Source organism: Hippoglossus hippoglossus, chromosome 15, assembly GCF_009819705.1.
Source record: "Hippoglossus hippoglossus isolate fHipHip1 chromosome 15, fHipHip1.pri, whole genome shotgun sequence".
Taxonomy (NCBI): Eukaryota; Metazoa; Chordata; class Actinopteri; order Pleuronectiformes; family Pleuronectidae; genus Hippoglossus; species Hippoglossus hippoglossus.
In genome coordinates, this window is record NC_047165.1 from 9630819 (window position 1) to 9656761 (window position 25943).

Genomic DNA, 25943 nt, shown 5'->3' on the forward strand with positions numbered 1-25943 from the left:
AAAAGCCATTTTCTCTAGTGAATGTTCTTCCACTCACTGGTGAGGTAATGGGCCTTGACCATGTGCATTTACGCACTGCTGTCAAATGTCATAACCCACATGTAGCAAAAGGAACCACAGAATTCCGGGGCGGGGGTGCTGACGTCGAAGGCACATAGGAAGACTCTTCAGGCAGAAGGTTAAGGATTTCTGCTAAGCAGATCAAAGTGCAGAAAAAAATGACTTTTTTTCAATTTAATTGAGTCTCTCACATTAACTTCAAAGTGACAGAATAATTCCCACTCTTTGCTGGTGTTCATTTTCCCAAGTTAAAACCTTGTCCTCTTCATTAAAAGCCCATCCCTCCTCATCCCCTTGAGCCTGTCATGTTCAAACAGTGTTTGCAGCTCCTTTCTCAGCTGCATTAATGAAATATTTGATATAAAATGTCAAAATAAGGGAAAAGCAGCTTGGACCAGGGACCACAGTGATTATCGCTCGGAGAGAGAAAAATATAATGAGGTACAGTCATTTTTTCTTTGCTGAAACCTACGCTGTACTGTGGTGGAAAGAAGTTGAAATAGATTGAACTAATATGAGACCTTGTATAGAAACAGGAATGAAAACTTGACCTCAGAGAATTTGCTACAACTGCCACCATTTTAAAAGATTCTAAATGTATAACAAAGAAATCTCAAACGTTGGTTGAGCAAAAGATTGCTGACTTTCTTCTAATTGGTTTGTAGTCATTAAAAGGAGCTTGAATTGTGAGACAGTAGGAAGGGTTTGAACTATAACTACATAGCCCAACAGTTAACTGCTCTCGAAAGCATTAGCATGTTAAAATGCATGGCCATGACTATTCGTGACAAGCACACGGATCTGAACACACCTCATATGAATAATTTGAAAGACTAAATGCCCGAAATCCGTTTGGCCGCGGCTCAAAGTGGTAATTCTGGCAAGCTTTGAATTGGCTGGCTCACTCGCACAGATAGCACTGACATACTTTGCATCTACTGTTCAAGATAGAAATGAAAAAGCAGGGGGAAAGTGAATTTACACTACACATATTTCTGAAACACAGTCTGTTTAATCGTAATTCAATGGCAAAAATTAAATGTAGGTGGATTGAGGTCGAAAAGATTGTAAATGCAAAAACAAGAAATTAATGGAGGTCCATGATATTGCTAAGAAGCTGCAAGTCACTCCAAGAAAGTAACAAACAACAGAGCGTCAACCCTCAAACGTTTGTGCCTGCACAAAACCACTACACCGCCCGTTGTAAACTGCAATCTATTGACCAAGGTTCTCATGCACAGAATGGAAATTGTTCTGGCTTTCCTTCGATGCATCATTTGTCAATATGTCAACAAGAATATCCCGACTCCACGTCTCTCCTCCTGACACCAGTCTTCCTCTCTCTCAGGAATAAGTATCTCACGTTCCCCTTTAGGCAACCACCTGTATGTACGATAGCGTTTCCAAGCTGAAAGGCCGGTAATGGACTCTGGTTGACATGAGGTGTTTGAGTCTACAAGCTTCTCAGCAAGCTTCAACTGTTAGACAGAGGTTAATTAGGTGGAGGTGCCCCTAATTGACTTGCAGGACCACTCATGACTCTCACTCCTCAGTCAACACTCCGCAACGGCTGCATGCCTCAGACACAGTGACAGGAGCTACAGAATTAAAGTGAGGTGAGGGAAAAACAAGGTGATATTCTCTCAATTCAGGTATTTACATTGTGAATAAAAATAAAATATTTATATATATATATATATAAATATTATTTTCTGATGAAACCATCGGGTGATAAATAACAGCAGAGTTGTACGGTTTGAGTCAGTGAATGTCAGTGACTCACAATCGTTACTACAGAACAAGGTGAAGAACGTTTCTTTACAAATATTCAGGCCTCAGGTGAAGTTGATAGGCCACAACATAATTGAACCCTGGCTGTCTATTTCTCTCTGTCAGCTATTACTGATGTAAGAATGACACACAACTACATGTGCACTAAACACACTATTCCTTCAAGTTTATTCTCAACAATTTGCTTGAAAGATGAAAAATATAACAGCTTGCAACTGAAAAATAAAAGAAAGATCGATAAATGGCAGATGATTTCAGAGGTCTGTTAAGCAATCGACATAATCTGCAGATCCACTTTTCCAAATAAAAGGTCAGTAATTCAGCTCGATAGGAAGCATTGGAGCAACAAAACAAACCTTATGCTTTTACTTTAAAGATAAATAGCCAATGAGGAAGTGATTCCATAAATGTTGGGGGGCAGCACTAAATATGAATAGCAGCAATAAAAAGACAAAATGAAATTGCATATTTAAGCCATAATTTCATTAAAAGATAAAACAGTTAAACATAGAATGAAGCACTGAAGGGAAGAAAAGGGGGATCAGCCATTAATTTATTGTTTATGACATTCTTATGACCCCTAAGGAGATAATTACAGATTAGCAACAGCATCAGTTGCAGCAGGTCAATTTACATGCTCACAGCTCAAATCACCTTTTTATGCTTCAACCACGGCCTCTTGCACCTGTATTTTGTGGGTCAGGGGTGGAAAAGTTTGGGAAGCACTGATTTAGAGGACCGAACTCTTTTTCCCCAAAAAATGACGGCAGTATGGTGACTCTGTAATGTCTCCTCATTGTCGGGCGACTAATGGAGTTACAAATGAGGCTCTACATTGGTTTTGATCAAGTCAAGCTCTACTTCATCTGACCTGATTATCAGCAGACGTCAAAACAATGACGTCCCCTTCAAATGATGAATGGCTTCTATTTTTTAGGCCACATTCATCACAAGTAAGCTTTGACTACCAGTTTTGGAGAGGGCACATTCTTTCAAGCTGCAAAACTCTATTGATCAACGTGACTGAAAAAGAATCATGGAAAAGGCTTAATAAAGCCCACAAGGCAAAATTGCTTGAATCAATAGTCTATATCTCAAGGCCGCTGCAGGGCAACAGTGAATGGGGCTCCAAATGCTACCTGGGATGAGGGTACATGGAGTTTTTCAACCAAAAAGTAAATCTAAGTCATTTGCAGTTGAAAGTAACAGCGGACTTCAAGCTTATGATCTATTTATTTCATGAATCAAATCCCAATCTTGTACATTTTGCTGCTGTGATAAATCTGTCACTGGTCTACCTGCAGCCAAACTGCCACATCGTACTCAGGTGGACAAAGCTGCAATGTTCAGAGTCTTGGGAGTGGAGTTATAACTCATGTGGCTAAAAGGATGAGACAAGCAATGTCATGATACGTTTGTCTTTTTGAGTGGCAACACAATGAAAGTTTAAAAAGGATAATAAAACCTAAAATATTGTGCCAATAAGTCCTTCTCTGCAAGCAGCTGACAGTTGGATATTGTTTTCATGCAGAGAAATAGACTGAGCCCTCTAGTTTGGAGACGACCCTCTCAGGAGAAGGAATGACAGCATAGGTCATTTGTTCAAACAGCTAAACAGTTCACATCTACTCACAAGTACATGAAGGCTACTACAACCACTGTATTACAAACAAGCTATTATATACTGTACATTATGGAAATGTACTCTTATACTACACATTATATTTTCAACTACTTTATCCATTGCACCTAATTTCCTAAAATATGTAGTAACCTTTACCAAGAAGTTTATGTTTTCATTTTGTTTGTCGTTCTGATAGTTTGCAGGACTTATGCAAAAACTTGGAAGGATGCATTTGGGGTGAGGAAAGAACCCATTTCATTTTGGGGCGATTCAATTTCGACTGTCTGCATGGATGGTAAAAACTTTGACATGACGAGATTCAGGTCATCAGCTTTTGCGGAGGTATGGTATAGTTTATTATTCATTTGGATTTGACTTCCTCACAAACTCACATTTCACAGGCTGCGGATTCAGTACAGAAATAAACTGAAGCTGCACACGGGGCACACGTTAATCCGAGTGTGTGAATATTCTTAGCAATGTTATGTGGTAAAAAAAAAAATTACCCAGCAACTTAGGATCATCTATGACTTAAAGCTCAATCAGTGTAAATTCGCCCTGTAATCACATATCATGCTCCTACGACATGTGATTGCCCCAGAGCACCATAGCATTATGTGCATCGTACTATTTTTAGACTTGAAATTAATATTCAAAGAGAGGCTGCGTATAGATGCATGCGCCTGTGAGAGTGTGTTCAAGAGAGAGTGAGGGAGCTTGAGAATTTGGAACGTTTTATTGTGTTTATAAGGTGGGGGTGGGGGGTGGATCTTGCGTACTTCAATATTCCTCTCTCCGAGAAAAAAATCTTTCATAGGCTTGAGTGGTTTTTTTTATTCCTGTGACATTGCCAACAGTGTATCCTAGATGTTTGGACTTGTTGGAAATTCTGAATGTAAAAATTTATGGATTTCAATTTGAGCATCATTATACTGATGGTGTTTGTGCTGCCGAGGCTGTTTCAGTGCGCTGCGGCATCAGTGCCGGGCCCTTCAGATTATGCATCTATTGAGAGCATGCTTGAGTTTACAAGTATCCAAAGTTTCAAATTGAATGACCAGGACGAAACAGCCTCACCAAAGACAACTAAACCAGTCAGAACCAGATTCCGACATCTGCCACAGCATTTTTTTTTTTTTTTAACGTATATTTAATGTATTTTGTTTTGTAAAAATCTATTTCGTAGCTATAACTCAAAGCTACTTGGACAACAATAAATCAAATAGCCGTATAAAGGGAGTTTGTTGTACTGACAAACTCACAGATGGTTCTCACCTGATTCTGCAGTTTGATGCAGACCCTAACCCTGCAGCTCTACGGAGAATTGTAGCATCTGTTAGGCTTACTCATTATTTTGGTTCTATGAATGCCACCGAATGCTGCACTGTGGTTTTGTTTCATAATCTTTAACATCATTTCCTGCAGTGAGAGGCAACTGTTTGTAGCGAGAAATCTCCTATGCACTTATACTTGTTTAGGGACCAACAGTTAAAAGAAAACGCTGGCAACTTGTTGGTAAATGAAGTGAAGCATTTAGCAAAGAGAGACCAGAAGAGTTATGAGGAGAGTAAAAATTGGACTCATATTTGATGGGAGGCACAAAAACAACTTGAGATTAATGCTAATGTTGCTCCTTCCCTGCAGGATGTGAAAATAAGTAACAATTTGCTTGTGTGTGTGTCTGTTATTAAAAAGTGCTAATACAGTACGACAAAAGTGGCACAAAAAAAAAAAACTAAAAGCAAATTTAGAAAATAGCTCATTATTTTTAATATGTCACTAATATGATGTGCCTTACAAATTACACTGACAACATGAAAAACAAATGTGTTTTGCAGAAATTCTTAACTATTCCAGCAGGATTTTAACTTTTTTGTTTCTCTGAGCCGGCACCATATCCAAACTTTTCACAGTTCGTCGTTTGTGTTGTAGCTGAATACAGTTCACAGGCAGGGTAAAAATAAAAAAAATAAACATAAACATTTGAGATATTTTAAAGAAATTGCATGCAACACATATGCACCACATTGGTAATTATGAGGTTATGTTTGCGATGATTTCTCAGAGAATTGTGTGAACTTTGATGAGAAAATATATTTAGCGAGTTGTATGATGTGTGTGCATTTCGGTGCAGATCCAAATAAAGATCTGGATCTAGTGGATTGAAATGTGATTTCATGGTTATTTTTTCAACCACCGTATGGTAACAACTAGGTCTACAAACCAGTGGCTAAGAAATGTGGCCTCAGCTGTATAAGGCTTGTTTCAAAGTACAATTTATACAAATATAGTTTAAATTGTTTCTATTTCTGACATTCTTTAGATTGCCGTATTTTAAGTTATTAAAAAAAATAAGAGACTGACATTATAAATTGTTGGATTCTGTGTGACTAACAAAGTCTGTATTTGAAGTAATTTATAGTTAAATTAATAACAAAATTAATGGTATTCCAATAATAATGAGGTACGTATAGAGGGAAGGTCACAGAGAGCCTGTGAAATCATTTTGCATGGTAAAGTTACAGAACATTACCTGTCACACCAGCCGCAGATAAATACTCTTACTGAAGTGTGAAATTAAAACATGGCCACAGTGTTATCTGTCCAGACCTACAACTCATCCTGTCAACGTATAGTCAAGCTATTATCACAGTATGGTAATTCACATCCTTCCCCTTTATTTGCTTTTTTTGTACAGCGGTATTTATTGGGAGCTGGGGCAAATATTAATTCAGGCTAATAGAATTTCAGTCAGCAAACATAAGGACACTTGCAATGTTCCTCACAAATTATAGATGAAAGTAATCTACGTATCGTCGTCCCTCAAACTGTTTCCCCCTGGAGCAAAAATTGATAAATGATAAATTACTGTTAGCCACACAGCGATGTCGCTAAATGTAACTGATGCACTGGCTGGATTTCTGCTTATTAGATGGAAGATCAAGTAAACAACAAAGTGCTTTGTCCGTATCTGATTATTGAGTTTTGATGAAGGGCAAAGGCCCAACTATAAAAATTAAACCTTTTCCAGATGGTGTAATTGGCAAGTTTGAGTTGTAGTTTCGAAAAGGACAATTCAGCCGAGAGGAAATTCTATTATGTAGCCTCTTTATTACTTAGAGGTTCAAATCATAAGAGTTTCAAACGAGAAGAGGTTACTCACACACACACTGCGATGCCAATCAGCACAACTTCCTGTTCCACCTTTGACCACATCCTTTCTCAATATAAATAAGTTCTTGATATTAGAACAAAAGAACTTCATTATAACATTCATATTTTCTTAGAAACACACCGAACTGCTTGTCCAACACTTAAAGTACAGACTCTCAACCAGGCAGCGCTGCCCAGTCAGCAGTAGTTACTGCAGTCGACATTCAGAGACTTCACAAGAGGGTGAAAGCAAAGGAGATGAGGAGCAAATTGCCCTTCGGCATTCTCTGAGGTGCTACTGTAGATTAGCTGAGTGCGCCTGATTATAATAACATCTTTCTGTTGACAAAATAAAAAAATTAGATCAGTTCCCAGATTCTATAACTGCAGTTATATAATAATATAAACCTGTTACCCAGTACAACAACCCATCTGAGAGGAAGGAGCAGCATGTGGAAGGTTGGAACTAGTTGCTGTGTTTGAAAGTGGCAAGAAAAACTGAGATAAAGCAAAGGGGAAGAACTAGAAAAGGGAAGAACAGAAAAGATCTGCAATGTGTCCATAAGGATGGTTTTTCATTTCCATATCAAGTTCCTTTTCTATTCGTTTTGAGACTATTGGTCTCCCACATTGTGATAAAGTAGTTGCGATTCACCGATGTCTGCAGAGGTTGGAAAATGGTGGATTGCTCTCTCCAGGTTGAGGTGGAGTTGCTGCCCAAGTCTCTGCGTCGATGGACAGGCGAGTTGGTGCGGTGTCAGCAGTAATGCAGACGTTTTATCGGACAATTGTGTGGAAGAGAGAGCTAAGCCAGAAGGCAAAGCTTTCGATTGACCAATAAATCTACGTTCTGACCTTCAGGTATAGTCTGGGTAGTGCCTGAAAGAATGAGATTGTAAAAACAACCGGCTAAACTTTGTTATCTCTGTAGTGTAGCTAGGCTTAGTGATAGGGTGAAGAGTTCCTACATCCGCAGGGAGCTCAGCGTTCAAAGCAACTGCTCCCTGACGTTGAAAGATGCCAGTTGAGGTGGTTCTGACATCTGGTCAGGATACCTCCTGGGGACCTTCCATTGGAGGATTACCAGGCATGCCCAACTGGTAGGAGACCCAGGGGTAGATCCAGAACTTGCTGGAGGGTTTACAAGTCCCATCTGGCCTAGGGATCCCTCAGGAGGAGCTGGAAAGCGTGGCTAGGGAGAGGGATGTCTGGAACCCCTGCCTCTGCGACCCGATGTTGGATAAGTGGAAGAAAATGGATGGATGGATGGATGGATGGACAAACACTGTGATAACTTCACATATATATTAATCATCCTTTCCCCTATTGCTTCAGTGGAGACGTGGACACAATGTCAGCTCCAGCCGCTGGCCACGACAGTTAGTCAAGCTTTACGATGACGTAATGCAACTACAAGCTTCTTGCTATAAATTTACCACAGCTCAAAACTGAGTTGATGAAATGTTGTATTCTTGATTTGTAGATCACACCAATCCACTGGTCTTTCCAAAATGAAAAACATGAATCTTTCAAACTCCGACAGTTTTATTCTCATTCAAATATACATTTCATTATCTACAAACGTTTGTTTATAATGTGACGCTAAGCAGTTCAGTCTATGTTATTATTGTGCCGACAAAAAACTGAAAAAACCTTTTTTCCCCCACAAAATAAAGCCATCATGTCCGTAAGTATATCACATTAAAGGCAAAACATTAAAACTCATTGACTGGTGCTTCATAGCATCAAAAAATGTATGTGTGGGTGATTTTTCATTCCATTGGAATCTTTTGAAAACATTTAAACCATTTATGTTTCCTTTATGTGTCCTCCAACGTGTAAATTTGGTGACTTTCCAAGCAAAAGGCAGCCAAGGAACAAAATAACTAGTAGAACTCGGTGCTGAGCTGAGAGTATAATCCTTCTACTGAAGCCAGTGTGTCAACTTCCAGGTCACTCTTCATACGTTTGCCATATTTGTTAAAGTCCTCAGCTGAATTTCTTTGTTATCCATCATTGTTGCTCTTTTCTGCTTTCATTCGCCCTCTCTCAGTCCAAAAAAAGAGTGAGATACAAAAGCCTTAATCACTCCTACCTGACACGAAGCACAGGCAGCCATTAGTGCTTGCTACTTTTTTTGTGTGTGACTCTTCTTTATTTCTCAAAGCAAAGAAGGATCCCTCTCTCTTTCTCTCCCCCTCTCTCTCTCTCTCCAGCCCTGGACGGAACACTGCCGAGCATTGCGATTTCATGCACTCACGACAGATAAATCTTTCTGCTCGGCTAGACATGAATCTTACAGGGACTGAGTGGCCACACAGTGTGGCACTGTTGCACCTGACGTTAGAGAAGCTGCACCCTTTCAAACTCAGGATGCACCTGCTTCGCTTCAAATTGCCTTTTAATTTTCACGCTATCTAGATTAGAATTAAATGAAAGGAATGGTGGTATCGAACCAGTCAAGTTTCATTTTCGTTGAATATGCAATTTGATTGCGATTCTAATTTGAGGAAGCATGGTGAACAAATAGAACACAAAGACAATCAAACCATATTAATCATCAATCTTAACCACTATTTAAGCATCACACCACATGGTATAGTATTTTCTTCCATGCTGCTCCCACATTATGCACACAAACACACGCTATCAGCCTTTTCTGTGAGGACATATCTTTAACCTTCAATAAATTTACCTTTAGTTTATTTCCACGCTGGCTTTCAACCCTGTTCCATACCCCCTCAATCATCAGATACGATCCCACTGAGCAAGCCATGACAATGGGCTGCCCATGGAGCAGGACACAGGCAGAATATCAATGGAGATGGAGTCTGGCTGGCCTGAGCCACGGCACTCTTCATCTCTCATTTCCCGAATGTGAGCCTCTGGAAAGAGCTGGCCCAGCCCTCGACTCATAAATACACTCTGCAGAGATGCTTTTTACATATTCTCTCCACACTTCTAGGACACAAACCTGTAGCTGTCGGAAAGTGAAGTACACATAAAATAGCATAACGTCGGAGATGAGAACAGTGTTTAAAGCACATCGTTAAAGAGCAAAATAACTGAATTGTGGGTTTCTTCTCTGTGTTCACTCTAAGTAACACTATACTCCTGGATACAGTATCTATATTTTAATCTCATTGATTGAATCCTATGAAATAACGGCCAGTCTGCAGCAGCCTACAATGACATTAACTTGCTCTCCTGAGGACACCACAGGTGTCGATGGGACCATGTCCTGAGCAGATTGGCTGAGGTGCTCGAGGGGCGAAGACAGGACATAAACAGAGGTAATCCATCGCATTCGATTCATCAGAGAAGGTGGGGGCAACACAAGAGCCATGCGAAGAGTTCCACCGAGGACATAGTGATGTGGTCCAGCAGGGCTAAGAACGTGCTCCTCATAGAGAGGGAGTAGAAACTGCCTTCGAGAGGTAGAGGCTGAAATACTCAGATTATCGTTGCAGAGTGCAAGGACGCTGGCTGGCAAACCTCAAACCTAACCAGTACCAGTAGGTTGATGCATCTTTGTTGTTCCCCTACATCAGCACTTTGCCTTTTAGAGAAAATGGATATTGAATATCTGGTGGCCCTGAAAAACATGGCTGAATAACAAGCACCTAACCTGAGGTGTAGTTGCAGAGGGTGGTATGAAGACGTCCCTGCTGCTTCTCCACCACCGGGGAAATTGGTGGCACACAGCTGATGACCCTGCTGCTGACCCATGGCACAGCAAGTCAACAGCAACATGTATAATCAATGTGATAGTGGTCTGGAAGTCAAACTGCACTAATGTGAACAGTGTCAGTCAGAATGCAGAGCTACATCTTCACAGAGGTTTTCTTGCCACACGACACCAGCCAAAACAAATCACACTGGCTCGTACACATTCGATCTTCATTTGCTTGCATGCAGCTGTACAGATGGTTAGTCTATTGCATTACTATGCTGTGCAATAAACTGAGCTTCCTCTACACTCAGTTGCTGGGACAGGAGTGAATACACTGCACTCTTAAACCACCAGCTTAGGGCTTTTTGTTAAGGATTTACCGCTTTTTCTGATGAACATCAAATTGTACATTCTTTGAAGCTGATGCAGAGTCAGACCAACCCTCTAAGTGAGCGTAATGACATGCTCGTTTTCTCCACAGGATAAATACCATGGTGTTTAATGTTTAATTAATTCCGTCAAACAGAAGAACAGTCCTCTGTGGGTTATATATATATATATATATATCATGACAGGAAAGATGTCTCTTTTGGCTTGTGCTGCGGGCAGAGCTAGAATGATGGCACTGTCCAAATCACATGTGTTGCTTTAACAGTGGCACTCAGAGGAGAGAAAAAAGCTCACACAGATAATTTGTGAAGCCCTGATCAGATCATTTAATATCAGCTTAGACTCTGATGCCAAACATGCAGTAACACACACTTAAACTAGGGATATTGAAGTATTGATGGGTGCACGTTCTGCAAATTACACGAGCCTTCATGCGTTTGGAGCATTGGATCCTACAGCCTGTGAACACACTGACATGTTACGCGTGCACGGTCCCTGGATTAAGCCACACAACGCACAGCACGAGCTCTCTCTCTTTTTCTCTCTCTACTTCCATCAACACCATAACTGTCACATATATCGATATTGCAGGAAAGGATTGCGATGGCACCTGCGCGTAACAGGCTCCATGTCATCTCGCCAAATATCTCCTCCTGTGTGTTTACACGGGGGGGGGGGGGGTCAACTCTGTGTAACACGGCTTCCATCAAATATAGAATCGACGCTGACAGTCGTGAAATAAAACTCAAACAAAAAGATCCCTTACCTCGGGGGCGCAGCCGTATTCCAAGTGTCCCAAAGGTCACTGCGCAAATGTTCAGAGGACGCGATGCAGGAGTGATGAGAAGTAGGTTAGAGCCGGCACACACACCTAATCCTGTTCTTAGTGTCCTTCAGACGTCGGCAACCCGCTTAATCTTCAAAGCGAGGAGGGGTCGGAGCCTCGCGGGCGCACAGAGACACACAGAGACACACACTCACACACACACTCTATACTCTCACACTATAATCTGGCTCACTTTCCCCATGCGCAAAGTTGTCCGCGGTTCTTTCTCCAACGCAGGCGAACTCGCTCTCATAAAATAAAAAGGGAGAGGTCTCCGGGCGCAGTCCTCAGCGATGCAGCCTGTTCACCATCCCTGACAGGTGGCAAGTCCACCCACCCCCCGCTGGAGGAATCCGCACATCGTGTAACGTGGATGTGGGGCCGGAGCCACAGAAAGTGATTCTCCGGGAAGATTAACCCATGAGCTGTGCTGGGCTGGTTTCTCCCACGTCTCGTTTTCTTGCGCTCTGGCGCCACCCAAAGTTGTGCCGGAGCTTTTTTATCCACCCACAGGCAGACAGGGATCCCCAGGTGCCTCCGAGTCCAGCCCTCTGTAACCACATGTAGGCCATGTGCCACGACGCTTCAGAGCTGGAGACACACTTCCAGAGATTTGTTGTTGTGTTGCATCACCTTTCATCTGATTGAATGTCTCCATTGTTATTCTGTTCAGAGCATCAAATGAATTAAATATCAGTGAAATAGAACTAATCCAAAAATCTATCTGGAGCTTCCACGGAACGGCCTTAATTCACAGCTGGATCATGTTGTGAATTTATGGGTCAAAAAAGAAAAGAAGACTCAGAATGTGACTATAAACATCCTGAGAACTTTGACTGTTTGTTCCTCGTGTCATTTCAGGCCCTGCACGTTGTTCGTCACATATATTTCCTGCTTTATCCGTCACCTGATTGTCACACCCACCTGTCATGGTTGCCAGTGAGAACATCCTCACAGTGGCCAATCAAATTCAGCCCTGTGTGTGCGTAAGGATCTGGTGTCAGTTTGGTAGAATTTAAGGTATATGTGATGAGTTCATTTGAAATATGGATTTTTATCTATGGATACTATTCATGTCATCTCTATGCAAACTAGGTCTTCCCAAGCAGAGGTAACACTTCAAAAAGTAGCAGGATTCATCGGGAAATCTGGCAACCCTGCTCCCCTGCTCCTCTGCTCCCCTGCTCCCCTGCTCCTCTGCTCCTCTGCTCCCCTGCTCTCCTGCTCCTCTGCTCCCCTGGACCCTCCATTGGTCTGCTTCCCCTCATTTGTAAGGTGTTTTATTTTGAAATTCTATTGCAAATATGTCCACGTCTTCTCCTTTTTTCTTTTACTCTGTTTGGGCTCATCAACTGTTGAAAACCTGGGTTCCTTTGTCTTTTATTTACCCTAGTATAAATAGATTCAATAAATAAATCTGCATGTTTACAAGCAGCATAATATCTCTCCATCAGTGCAGGACTGGAGAGATCAGTTGTGATTTGTTCCAGTCGCTGCTGTAATTCTCACTAAGCGGAGAAAAAACACCCTCACATGTTGGAACATACATGCAACTGCTGAATCTGCAAATGCGATCGTATCGTTTAAGCACCTTCATGTAAAGTCTGATCCCACACTGATCCCATGTAAGCTCCGGTCTGTGAATTCCAAACTACCAACCTGCTGTGTGCAAATACATCAGCGTTTCTTTAACGTCGTCGAGATTATTCATGAAAACAAACTAAATCTATAGTGATCATAGTAATCTATAGCCGTAAAAAGATATTCTTGTAAAATACGATTATTTATCAAAATGTTACAGGTTTATGTTCTTTAATTTCAACAGCGAAAGGTTATAAGTCTCAGATTACAACACATGCAACATGTGGATCAACAGAAAACAAATAACATACATTTCAGAAAGTTATCAAAGAACATTGAATAAATCATAAGGGTGCATTATGACATCATGGACACAAGGTTGATATTGGAACATCCATCTGACAGAAAGGCAGAAAATGGAGATTTTCAAACTATCCTTTATTATTAGTATTATGGAGCCACAGTATCAAATAATAAACAAGGTACTTTTCGTAGTCACACAAGTTTCAATAAGGTAAACTATATTTCAACTTGCATAAAACAGACAATGGAATTATTGTGTTAAACTCAGAAAGGCCCATCAGTCCCCTCATGAAACCACATTTAAATTCACTTCAATTTCATTAAATCTGCCCCAAATTTCACACGCTCAATAAATATCAGTCCCCTAAACACGTATGATTTTTCATCAAGATCCATGACATCAACAAAATGTTGAAAAATGCCTTAACTCACAATGTCAAAAAAAGTGGGGAAAAAAATATCCTATTTCTGCTTCCTGATCCATAGCGAATATTTAATGCAGATAGTTTGTGGTTTAATCAGCATGCAACAAACCTGCCAAAAACGAAACCCTCTGTGGTAAAGCAATAGAGGTGTGTCCGATCTGTGACACCCCGGGCTCCGGGAATATTCTCGTTTAATTTAGCAGGAGAGGAATCTGTCAGCAGTGGACACGACAGACTGTGACAGTATGACTGAAAATGTCCAAATAAAGACTGAGGGAAAGGATTTCAGCTGTGATTGTTATTGGTAATTTAAAACCCACATTTGCATCTGATACAGGCATTAAAAACAGGTTATACGTCTCTACACAAACTAAATGACTGAGCTCAGCAGCGGTATTGGACGTAATTAATCACCCAGGAAGAAGCTGGAGAAACCTGATTATGCAACACAGACTACCTCTCATGGAAATGGTCCTTGAGGTGTCCTTTATTGATTTTCAGGTAGGTTGGAATCTTTCATCCATAAACACTGACTTTAATCATAATAACTCAACCCGTCTGGTCCAATCAGGGGCTCAGCCAACAAATGCAGAGAGATGTTTAATCTAATTAGAATCCATTTGTGGCCATCTGACGGATCCATTAAGTGGCACATTTAAAGGATGTTATATTTTTGTTAAAAAGCACAAACAATAGCAGATATTTCAGGGGGAATTAGAGCTAAATGACTCAACACGCAGGACTTGGCCAAACCGCAAATCTCCCAGTATAAGCTCTTGCTGAATAAAACATGTGGATTATATCAGAGAAATGTTGAGGTTTTGTGTGAAATGTCACTGTCCGTCCTTGTTACGCAGATAAAGATGTCAAATCTGTCTCTTCTTCTCATGCAGTCTTATTTTGTGACAACTTGAATGATTCATAGCACTCCACCACGCCAACACTGCTCTGATTTACATAAAGGATATCAATTTCATTCTCATTTATCTTTACATTTGAAATTTATTCACATTTTTTTCACTCATATCCTGTTACGTCCATCCTTAGCTTAGACGTCGACTGATTCATTTCTTTGAAATCAGTTCTGACATAAGATTACCTGCAGTCAAAAACCACTGGCTCCAAGTGAAATGAATGGCACCATAATTAAGTACCTAATTAATCTTTGTGACAGCACATCATTGTTAATGTGTGTAGCCGTCTACATGTTGATGTCAGAAGATAAAAAAGAGTGACACACAATCGAGCACAAACCTTCCCCAAGGCTGTACATTCCTACAAATTATTGTTTAGTTCTATAGCAGAAATGTAAAAGAGAAAAGAAAAGACCTTACAATCAAAAAAATGTTATCATAAAACATAGATAAACATAACGGAAGTAATTAAAAAACCTGGATCTGCCTCTTTATCCACATCTGCACCAAAATGTAATGGGTTCTCCCGAGGCCAAGGCCGCATCCCTTCATAAAGTTTGGTTGAAATATGTTGAGAAGTTTTTGTGTAATCGTGCCAACAAACAAACATGCATGGTGAAAACGTAATCGCATTGGCAGATGTGGCGATCATTAATTCAGACCGAATAATAAATAATAAAAATGCTCTGCCAAAGTGAAACAGAAATGTAAATGTTTAAAAAACAGATCATGTTTTTGAACTGATACAAAACAAAAGTTGAGTTGCACCTAGTAGATTGCAAAACAGTCCACTTAAATATATTCAAGTTGCACTAAATTACACTCTAAATGTGCCTGACTTTTTTTTAATCAAATTCCAGGAATTTTTCTCTGAGAAACCAGTGTAAATGTCAAAAAATCTTACAATGTTAAAGAAAGTGAAGAAATGTAATGGTTTCTGCCCTGAGTCATACCACCTCCTTCCACCAGGATTCGTGGGAATCTGTTCAGTCATTGCTTCAAATTTTGACAAGAAAAGGATTACAAGAAGTACAATCTACTTTTCCAAAATCAGGGGACATTGTCTTTGACTACTTGTCATTATTTCATTAATCATCATCATCCTCAGTGTCCAACATCTTGGACACTGTGAACACGACACAGATTTCACAGCTCAGAACAAAATGTGACACATTTAGTTAATGTGCCCAAAGTGAGCGCTCCCTGTAAAAAATAAAATATTCTACCTGCTTTGTCACGTCTGATTTTCAGCCACTAAAAAAATATATTATAATGCGTTCTTATATCATCGTTGCTGGTGATTTCACAAACGCTCTTCTGTGATCAGTGATCACAGAAGAGCTGCTTAACCGTGAACTGCTTAACCTCCCGGGCCTCTCGCCGCTTGGTATGCATGAGGCACTGCACACGTGCCACGCAGGGTTTGGAATGAGGATCAAATCAAACAGGGGCCTGGCTAATGACAGGTGGTTGCCGATCACTGTGTGTCAATGGCAGGCGGTAGTCAGTCATGAATGTGCCAACTGATTTGGATCCCCCATTCAACAGTGTTTACAAGGCAACTGTCAGGACCCAGGAGGGGGACTGGGAGAGCATGGAGGAAATCACATAGACAGCCATTGATTTCATCCATCATTGTCATTATTTAAGTCTAATAACTGTCAATAACTACATCATAGGAAAACCAAGTAAGTTAATCAAAAGCAAATTATAATGTATATGTAATGGACGGGAATCAGATCAAAACTAGAATTGACCTGTATGCTGACACTGGAGGCCTCTTAATCAAAGTGCAAATGACAGGCGGCCACAGATGACACACACTGGGGTTTGTGAACTCAGTTAAACCTCTCATATAATCAGATTTGCCCAGCTATCCTGGAAACAGTCAATAAAAAGTCAATTCAAATCTGGCGTATTTTACTCAGAAAGCGCACTGAGGACTCTCGCTGAGATCGTCACTGACATTATAATTTCCTCAGAACACAGAAGGGCTCCAGATGAATGAGTATTCATCGGCAGGCTGAGATAGACATTCATATCTGCTCGGCACTATGAGATATAAATTATAATTGTACACTTACACTCTCAGGTTCAAGGATCCTGGGAGTTGAAGGAGATCATTGTACGAGGAACTAGTCCAGTGTCTTGTAATGAAAGGTGAGATCATCTCTGATCCCACCAGTTCTAAATTATGCAGTGAATGACACATGATATGTTGAATACATGTAATCCATAACCAAGCAAGTTTTAATAATGAATGAAATGCAAATTAGACAGGCACCAGGGAAATGAATATGACTGTTGGGTTGAATGTATATGAAGCCAACACATGTTATATATAAATGGAGAGGTCTCAAGAATATATTTAAAATGTCATTGAAGGTTACAAACGTTTCATTAACGGTACAATAAGGTATGAATCAATCTGCATTTGAAAAAATACATATCATGGAACATACTTCCCATATTTTGGCTTCATTTCACTGCAATGGGAGGAAGGAGACATCTTTACGTACAGTCTATGGTAGAAAGTAATAGTAATCTGTAGGAACGGTTTGACATTTTGAGAAATACGTGATTTCTATGTCTTCTTTAGTAACTAGACTGTTCAAAAGTAAAGAAAACCCAGCTCCCAGCACCTCTAAAGCTCACCATCCAACAGCTCAATAACCAACACATCCACTTTGTTTAATCCATTTGTAAAAACAACAATTTGTTGTCTAATGGAAGGTTGCGAGCTGGACCAGGCTACTTCTTCACTGGAAGCCGTCATCCTGGAGCGAACAGGCACAAAGTGGTCACTCCGTCACAGTTTTCATGTCTTTTCAGTGGGATGTTGTCGGCTTCTAACTTTCCGATTTAAGAATGTGACCTTTGGTAAACATCTGTAGACAGTTTATTGATCGTAGGTGTAAGTCCAAGACCTGAGCTGCTCCAAGTTTTTATGTTTCAATACCAGATATCAGTGTGATGACGAGTCCAATTTGTCCAGCTTACTCTGGCTTAGTTAAAAATGCACTCTGAAGGAAGGAAGCTCTGCCACAGCCTCGTGTGATTTCGAGACCCATCTTTATAACTTATGGTCAGAGTGGTCTCAGCCAATCAATACTTGTTTTAGACAGAACCACAATATGGAGCGCTTGAATCGTTGCTTGAGGCAAGATGTCAACCTCAGAGCTCAATATGAGTGGGCTCCTGTAAGGATTTTGGATACCATCTTTCACATGTTGCTGCATTAACCATCCAGAAAGGGCTGATTAATGGAATCGGTTTCTATTGTTTAGTTTTTTTTAAATAACGGACTAAAGGAGATGGATAGCGTTTACTTTTGCCTCCAGTGGATCATAGGACCAGCCCATGTTTCAGAACTGAATGATGATGAAACAGCTTCACTATTTAACTTCATTGGTGAAGGAAATTCTCCAGGCAAGTTTAACATGGGTAGGAGACCCTCAGGCAGACCTGGAACACACAGAGGGAATTACACATCCCATCTAGCCTGGGAACCTCAAGATCCCTGAAGATAAGATGGAGGACGGATGGATATCCAAATACAAGGAATTTAGGTCATATTGACTATAAACAGTGTTTCTGCCAAATCCAATACAATTAAAGTTCTCATCACGTGGCCCTTGGTTAAGAGTATAGAGCATAACAGCGGACATTTGGACTAAACGTTGTAAATGATGCCGTTTCTAGTCGAATTTGAATGTCGGGGCTTACAGACGTTTGAAGAAGTGGTCGCCATTTACATTTACAATATATTCAATGTATTGGATTTGGCTGCAACACTGTTTACCCCTGAAACTCAGGGGGTCTCACTCAAAAGTATTTTGTGGAATCAAACACTTCAACCATTCCCCCATCGGCATAGTGGTGAGTAGATAATGAGCAAATAACATTTTTTGGGTGAACTATCCCTTAAAGGTGAAATATCAAGGCCGGTCATAAACTTGAAATGTTGGACATTACAAACTGTCCTGGAACCACTTAAATGCGCCATTAAATTTAGTCGCTATGAAGCCAGATTCTGGGTTTGGAAGCTGAAACAGGTTCAGGTTATTTTGTGGTAATATCCCTCCTGGACGAGCCCCATTTGTCACTAACTAGCTCAGACTGAGGGACTGAGAGAGTCACGACTTCGGCAGGAAGACCAATCACTGAATTTCGACGAGGCTTAACACTGCAGTCTTTTGTGTTTCAGTTCTGGTTTTTAGCATAGACATAGATGACTCATGCTGTTATCTGGCCCTATAAGCTGATAGCACATTATCAAACCTTCAGGTTTCTATAAAATCAAATCTCTAATGCCCTCCATTCCCATCACTATTCTGCTGTTGTAATCACTTTTGCACGCCTCTGTTCCCACCGAGTTCTGAAGTCATTAACCTGGTGGCTGGGGTACCGAAGCTCCCACACCCCCAGAAACACACTGTGTGCATGTGTGTGTGTGTGCGCTGAGAGCCCCATCGTCTCCGGAGAGATTTGATTTATATCCTGTCTGTTGTTTGGCATCCTCTCGCTGCCTGCTATCCTCTGTGCCCCCCAGAGTAGGAGCGAGCCAGCCCTTCCCATCAAAACACATTATTTCCATGCCAGTGCTCTCACGCAGCCACATACACCCGCTTTTAATTAAAACTTGATAAGTCACAAGAGCGGAGATGTTGTAAAGCATTTTGATGAAGACTCCAGATTGTCTTTCATTTAAAAAAATGACAGAGTTGTTCATGTCTGCGCAGGAAAAGTAAATGATAAGCACTGTCTATTTTTTTGTGGCGTTTTTTCTTTTTTATGATTGAATGTGTGAAGTAAACAAAACAGTCATATTTCACTGGTTGCATTGTCCGACTCTGACCTGTTTTCATGTGTCAAACAAAGTGAGATCACGCCCAGGGCGAGTGAATGCACAGCTGGAGCAATCGTTCATCCAGCTTTAGAAAAAAAAAAAGACAATTTAACATTTGTACACTAATGATGGGAGCACAATGGCCCAGCCTGGAGCTATACTAGCGTGAATGCCAGCATCCATTTTAAGGAGCTGAAGGGGTATGACACGACAAAATCATCCACAGGTGTTGTGCTGCAGATCAAATAGAATTTACGTAAAAAGATGAAGAACTAACCAGAAACTTCGGGGGAACGGAGACTGAGCAGGCAGACGTATGGATGGGCCTCATCAGTGCTCACGTCCGATGATGAGAGGCAATCACCTCAGTGGCTACGGGCTATTATTCAAATCAATAGCTTTTAATAGGTTTAGACAAGGTAAATGAAGGCACTCCAAATCTGTCAGGTTTGGCTTTTATGTGGCTTTTTCACACGTAAGCTAAACCAGGTGTGTGTGTGTGTGTGTGGAATTACTCATGTCCGTGTTGCGGGGACCTCAACTTGCACAGTCACATTCGGGGAGTGTGTGTGTGTGTGTGTGTGTGTGTGTGTGTGTGTGTGTGTGTGTGTGTGTGTGTGTGTGTGTGTTACCTAATCATCCAGTATTTTAAATCCAAAAGCCGTCAGCAAACAGGTGTGAAGCGACGGATAAGAGGGCTGACCTGCATGAGAGCAAACCCACTGTAAAAAAGAAAAGACACATTAGCATAGTTTTATTTCTTAAAACTACACTATTGTTGCCACAGATTTCCCGGAGATATTAGAATTAGATTTTGAGAATAAATAAATTTGCTTGTGCTTCGAGGCTGTTAGCGACACAGGGCGGTTGTGGTTGTGGTGGGGGGATGCAATGTAGAACCCTGCAGGGCTGACAGCACCATCACTCGTTCCTGATCCTCAATTAAACTGTTTAGCCATTAATTTCCTCTTCATTTAATTGGCAGAGCCTCCTCCTCCTCCTCCTCCTGAAGTAGCCTGCAGGTTTATTAGTCCCAACGCAGTGGGCCTTCCTCTCCAGCAGCTCATTCATTTCACTTTGTTGTCAATTTAGGCCGTGAGCCTGATGTCTTTGCCCTTTATCTCCCATTTAATTTTACACCCTAACTGATGATTGAATCAAGAGGCAAAGAGAAAAATCCACCATATCAGGGAGAATTGATGTAATGTTAGAGATCAGAAGGATGTGGACTTTGAAGACTATGGATGTCCAGTCTGACCTGTGGCTGCCTAAATGAAACATAACAGGATTAGTGTGAATTCTGAGTCCCACTATATTTTTTCTGTTTTTTATCATTATTATGCTCATTTCCCTTTTTCCAAGTTCTCAAACTTTTTTGAAATATTCACCTCTCTCCTCAATTGTTGGGATTCAATCATTAACATACTCGAACTATTTCAACCATTTAAACCCTTCAGCTCAGGGTTAGGGTAGAGTTGGATGTATGATTGTGATTTGGCATTAGTAGAGTACGGTAGGATATTGAATAAAATAAAATACATTTATGTCTGGTATAATTTTTGAGATGTTCATGGTGTTGGTTGGTTTTTGTTCTACCAATTTTAGAGACACTTATTTTCCCAGCTGCTTGTGTAATAACTAATACAGAAGGAAACACATTTTGATTTATAAATGTCAGCTAACACATCAGGAGATTCTCCCCTGGAAGTAGAAAGTAAATGTTATGGACTCGATCTCAGATAATTTAAGTAAAAAATTCTGTTTGCATGCATCTACTCATTAAAAAAAACATGATGAATTTGAATACATGTTGACCTCAAAGCTATTGGCTCCATGAGGCTATGCACAGCGGACTTTGGCACCATTCCTAGATCCACATTGCTAAGTTGGCTCGTACAAGCACTTTAAATTATTCTGAATTTGTTTTTCTGTTTACTTGTTTCTCATTGTTTTCTCAAACACTCGACCGAAGCGACTGCACTGCGCCTTCATGAAAACATGTGCCGTGTTATCACACATGACATCACCATGTGTCAAAATGACATTTGTCCAATATGCAAATAATCAGCTTCATTTTTTTTAAATGATGATCAATCAGCAGGATGAAAAAACACCATCAATGACCAGTCGTGGGGGGTCGTATGACATTTTGCCAGTGAGCATTCATCTTTCATGCTGCAGAAAATGTCAGATTCATGTGGTACCATGAGATCTGAGTTTGAATTAAAAGGTCGGCTCAGTGGGATGTGAAGAAACAGACAAATGTTGTGTTGCCCCGAGGGAAGGCCAGTGCCATCTATTAGCCCCAGTCTGAGCATAATAAAAAGATTTACATTACTGTGTGATTAATGAGAGCATGTATGAGGCAGACTCTTGTTAAACTGAAACTGGCAACTTAATGATGCTCTGTGAAATCCCCCATGTTAACAGACATCAACACCCAGAGAGCACGTACCTCAGCCAAAGCCTCCAAATGAATTCACATTCTTTATTATTTTTGTTTGGACCTGCATCAAGTCGCACAAATTGCATAAACTTAACATACGTCAGTTTTTCCACCAAGATCCATGAATTATTTGAGAAATCAAGGGAAATGTTGAAAAAAATGTGAAAGTGAACAAACCAACAACCCTGGAGCTAGTCCTGGATCCAGATCCACATCAAAATTTAATGGAATCTTTTCTGACCCATATCACATCCTTCCCCAAAGTTTCACGATAATCTACCCAGTAGTTTTTGTGCAATCCTGCCAACAGACACAGGCACTCAGTAGAGTTCATACCTCCACCAAGGCCCAACAGTCCCCTAACTAGATCCTGATTTGGATTTGGATCCACACCAAATTCCTCTCTCTTCTAATCTAGCCTGATTATTTTTCGTCCAGAGCCATGAATGATTCTCTAACCCTATTTTGCAATGTTAATGAAAGTGAAATAAAATTCCTGGATCCGCACCAAAATTTCCTCCCCGATGCCTCCTGCATCCTTCCACCACGTTTTGTTCTAATCCATCCAGGAGGTCTTGGGTAATGCTGCTAAGCAACAAACCAACCGACACACGAAGAGACAGGGGTGAAAACATAACCTCCTTGGTTGAGTTAATTAAAATTTTGTACATGGTCCCTGATAAAAACATAATGCATTTTAACAAATTGCCTTTTACAGCCTCCTTGTGGACACTCATTTGTTTCTAGTGACTCTTGATATTCTGTATTGTTGTGATATGTATTTTTTTATATCTATTTTCTGCAGTGATGTATATTTTGTCTATATTTAACAGCCTGACAGGTTTGCAATATACTGGCTGTTTTTTCAGGTGCTGTTTAAATTTCATCATGCATTTTATGTTTGCCATCCACTGCCTGTGTTAACTTTTCTGCCCTTTTCCCGCTGATTAACAATGAGCACTGCTCACTGGTGTTTGGTTAATAAAACAGATAAATAAACCTGCTCCAGCCGATCAACAGCGGCTGCTTGGCACCAGGGCTGTGCGCCCGTGTGCTGCTGCCGTGCGCGCCCGTTGTCCACACAGCACACGAAACGATAAACTGCGTCGCAGAAGGTCATGTTCAGAAGTGTGGGAGTACAGCAGGAGAGGAAGGAGGTAGACAGATTGAGTGTGCCATGGAAAAGCCATCAACTGTCCCCCCCCCTGCAACCTCCCCTTCCATTTTCAGCCCGGTGCACTCTTTAGCAGAATTATTGATGGCGCTTGTGAGGTACAGAGGACCGGGATGAAGATGTCTCAGTCCCTGGGCTGCAAAACAAGGGTGGGGCAGCAGGAGGAACAGCACATGCAGTATTTATTGCTTGGTTCAATAAGAGGGGAGAGAAAAATGGAAGTGATCTCCGAAATTGTGCAAGATACAACTCACACGGTACTGATGTTACTGTATTAGCGGTGATGGAAGATGCTGTTTTTGTTAATGTGGCAATAACACATGCAATGAAAGGATCCAAGCTCTGGGTTCATTTCCACTGCAGGATATTCACCTGCACATAGCACTGACTCACCAGGAAGCTGGGAAGAGTATTTTCTATTTGTATATACTGTATATAATCTATCATAGTGGTCATGGTACATTATGTGCCTGTCCCGGTGTTTCTCAGTGCACGTCCATAGGTTGTTTCAGTGATTTGGAGGCGAGCGGGTGTTGTTTTTTTTTGCGATGATGTCCTGTGTCTGCAGTTGCATCATGCTTACAGTACCTTACTCATCTCCTCTTCAAGCTTTCGTGCTAACAGATCAATTTCTTCTCTCTATTCCCAAGATGTGCGTCATTATGGTGCTGCTTTGTGCTCTGTGTGTAGATACAAATAAAAGACAGCACAGGGAGGAAGAGGAGACACGTGGGATTCTCTCATGGCACTTTTAAAGGCAACCAGGGTTAATGCTTTGTCTTGTTTCTGCTCTGAAGCCGTCCGTGACCACAAAATATTCTATTTGCATCTGTCTGTTTTCTCAGTGATGTGAACATTTCATACCTCCAGCCCCTTTTCCATCGCCCTCACAGACGACAGGTAATGAAACTCACTGCCCCAAGATTCATAACTAAACTCAAAAACACGTTTATTGATAGGACGGGTTCATATCAAGAGGAAAATGCATGTTCCTTGGCAGACATAACACAACACTATGTCCTGTTTGATAAGGAAATGTCACAGTGTTTATAGATTTAATAAGATAATCATCAGAGGGTGACATTTCATAGTGTGGTCTTCATAATAAATAAATAAATAGATGAATGAATAAATAAATTAATTCATTTTCTTGCATATTCCACATTTCCTGTCTGGTTGATAGAAATGAGGCAGCTCTCTCCATGATGAGGATAATTGGACCGTTATGATAGTTGGATTGATATGATGAATCCCCAATTAATGACTAATTTCAAAACCTGCATAATATGATTTGTTTTTCTTTCACATTCTATTTTTAGTTCTTGTGTAACCCCAGAATGCAGCACAGCGCCTCCCTCCTGTCATTCAGTTTGTTGTATTTTCAATGGGTTTGTGAGGCCCTCTAGAGGAGCATCAACAACATCACAAAACACAACCTCGGAAGTTTGCTTCATACAAGAATAGAAGGAATCCAAATAAACTGAACGTGTGTATAGAGGCTTGTATCATACTGTGAAATATGTTTATTTTGTTTTATTTGAGAAATACAATAAAAAGGTCATCTTTATTATTGCTCAGTCACAATCTTCCCTGCACCTTTTCATTATGTCACCCAGTCGTTCACCCAGTTACACCATCAGTGGATCTTGCTTTATTCCACTCATGCAAACAGCGTCATGTCGATTGTCACCACGTTGACGACAGCTGACAGGTCAGATAAGAAGACTTCCTCTCATGCAGCGAAACGACCACAGCTTGTGAAACCGCATGCTGGGACACATGTTATGGTAAAGAGTGGGTGAGCTCTGGTGAATTCTGTCACAAGATAAATGAGAGCAGAGTCAGGACTGTGAGTGCAGAGTTTAGAGAACATCTCTGTATGATGAATAAATAGATTATATTCTGTCATGTGGTTTATGTAAAATGTTGTGTTTTGTTCTGTTTAAAAGTTTTAGGGCTCAAAGTCTCATGCTCTCTTATCTCAGCCAGTTTCTTTTACATACAAGTTGAAGTTTCTGCCTATAAATTAATTAATTATTTTTTTCATTACAGACTTTACTTTATCTACATCACACTTTAGCCACACTGAGATCCTTTACTGGAGTCTGACTCAGGTCAGCTGTTGTGATTCACTACCATCAGTTAAGTCTCACACATAGTCATTCTGCAGCTAAATACAGATTGAGGATGTAATGTTTGTGAGAAAACTTTTTTTTTTGTCTATGCAAAACTGCAATATTCAAAATGTCTGATCTACTGTTTATCTCTGGTGGTTTTTCTAGTTTCTTTCATGTTACAGAACAGTGAAGAAAAAAACGCATCAGACAAAATAACAAGGCAAATACTCTCTATCATACACAGAAATGAAAGAAGCATAGAAGTACAGATCAAATGCATGAAAACATTTTTTAAATTATACAAACAGAATAAAAGCTCAAGTAATCAAACGATTACAAATTTTAAATCTAATTAAAGTGCAAGAAATTAAGTCATTAAGTGAAGGCACTGGAAAATAGATTAAAATTTTAATATAAAACATAAAATATATATTTTATGAATATTTATATATATTTATTTTCAATATTAAAAAATATATATTAGTAATACAAATTACATCATAAAAAAGTAATAGAAAATGTAACAGTTAAATAATAATAAAAATATAAGAACATATCAGCACAAATTGATGAAAGCCAATTTAGGAAATAAAAGTCAATTTAAATACAGATGGATA

The 25943-nt window shown here is 40.3% G+C and overlaps 1 protein-coding gene across 5 annotated transcripts in view; it reads right to left on the reverse strand.

The window, feature by feature from the left end:
* Nucleotides 1-11928, reverse strand: part of pcdh15a (protocadherin-related 15a) — a 196498-nt gene extending 184570 nt beyond the window's left edge. For 4 of the 5 annotated variants that reach the window (XM_034608851.1, XM_034608852.1, XM_034608850.1 and 1 more), the window contains exon 1: nt 11458-11928. The gene's annotated coding sequence lies outside the window, so the exon portion shown is untranslated. The remainder of the gene's footprint in view (nt 1-11457) is intronic. The other variant, XM_034608853.1, reaches the window with a different exon arrangement.
* Nucleotides 11929-25943: the final 14015 nt, after the last annotated feature.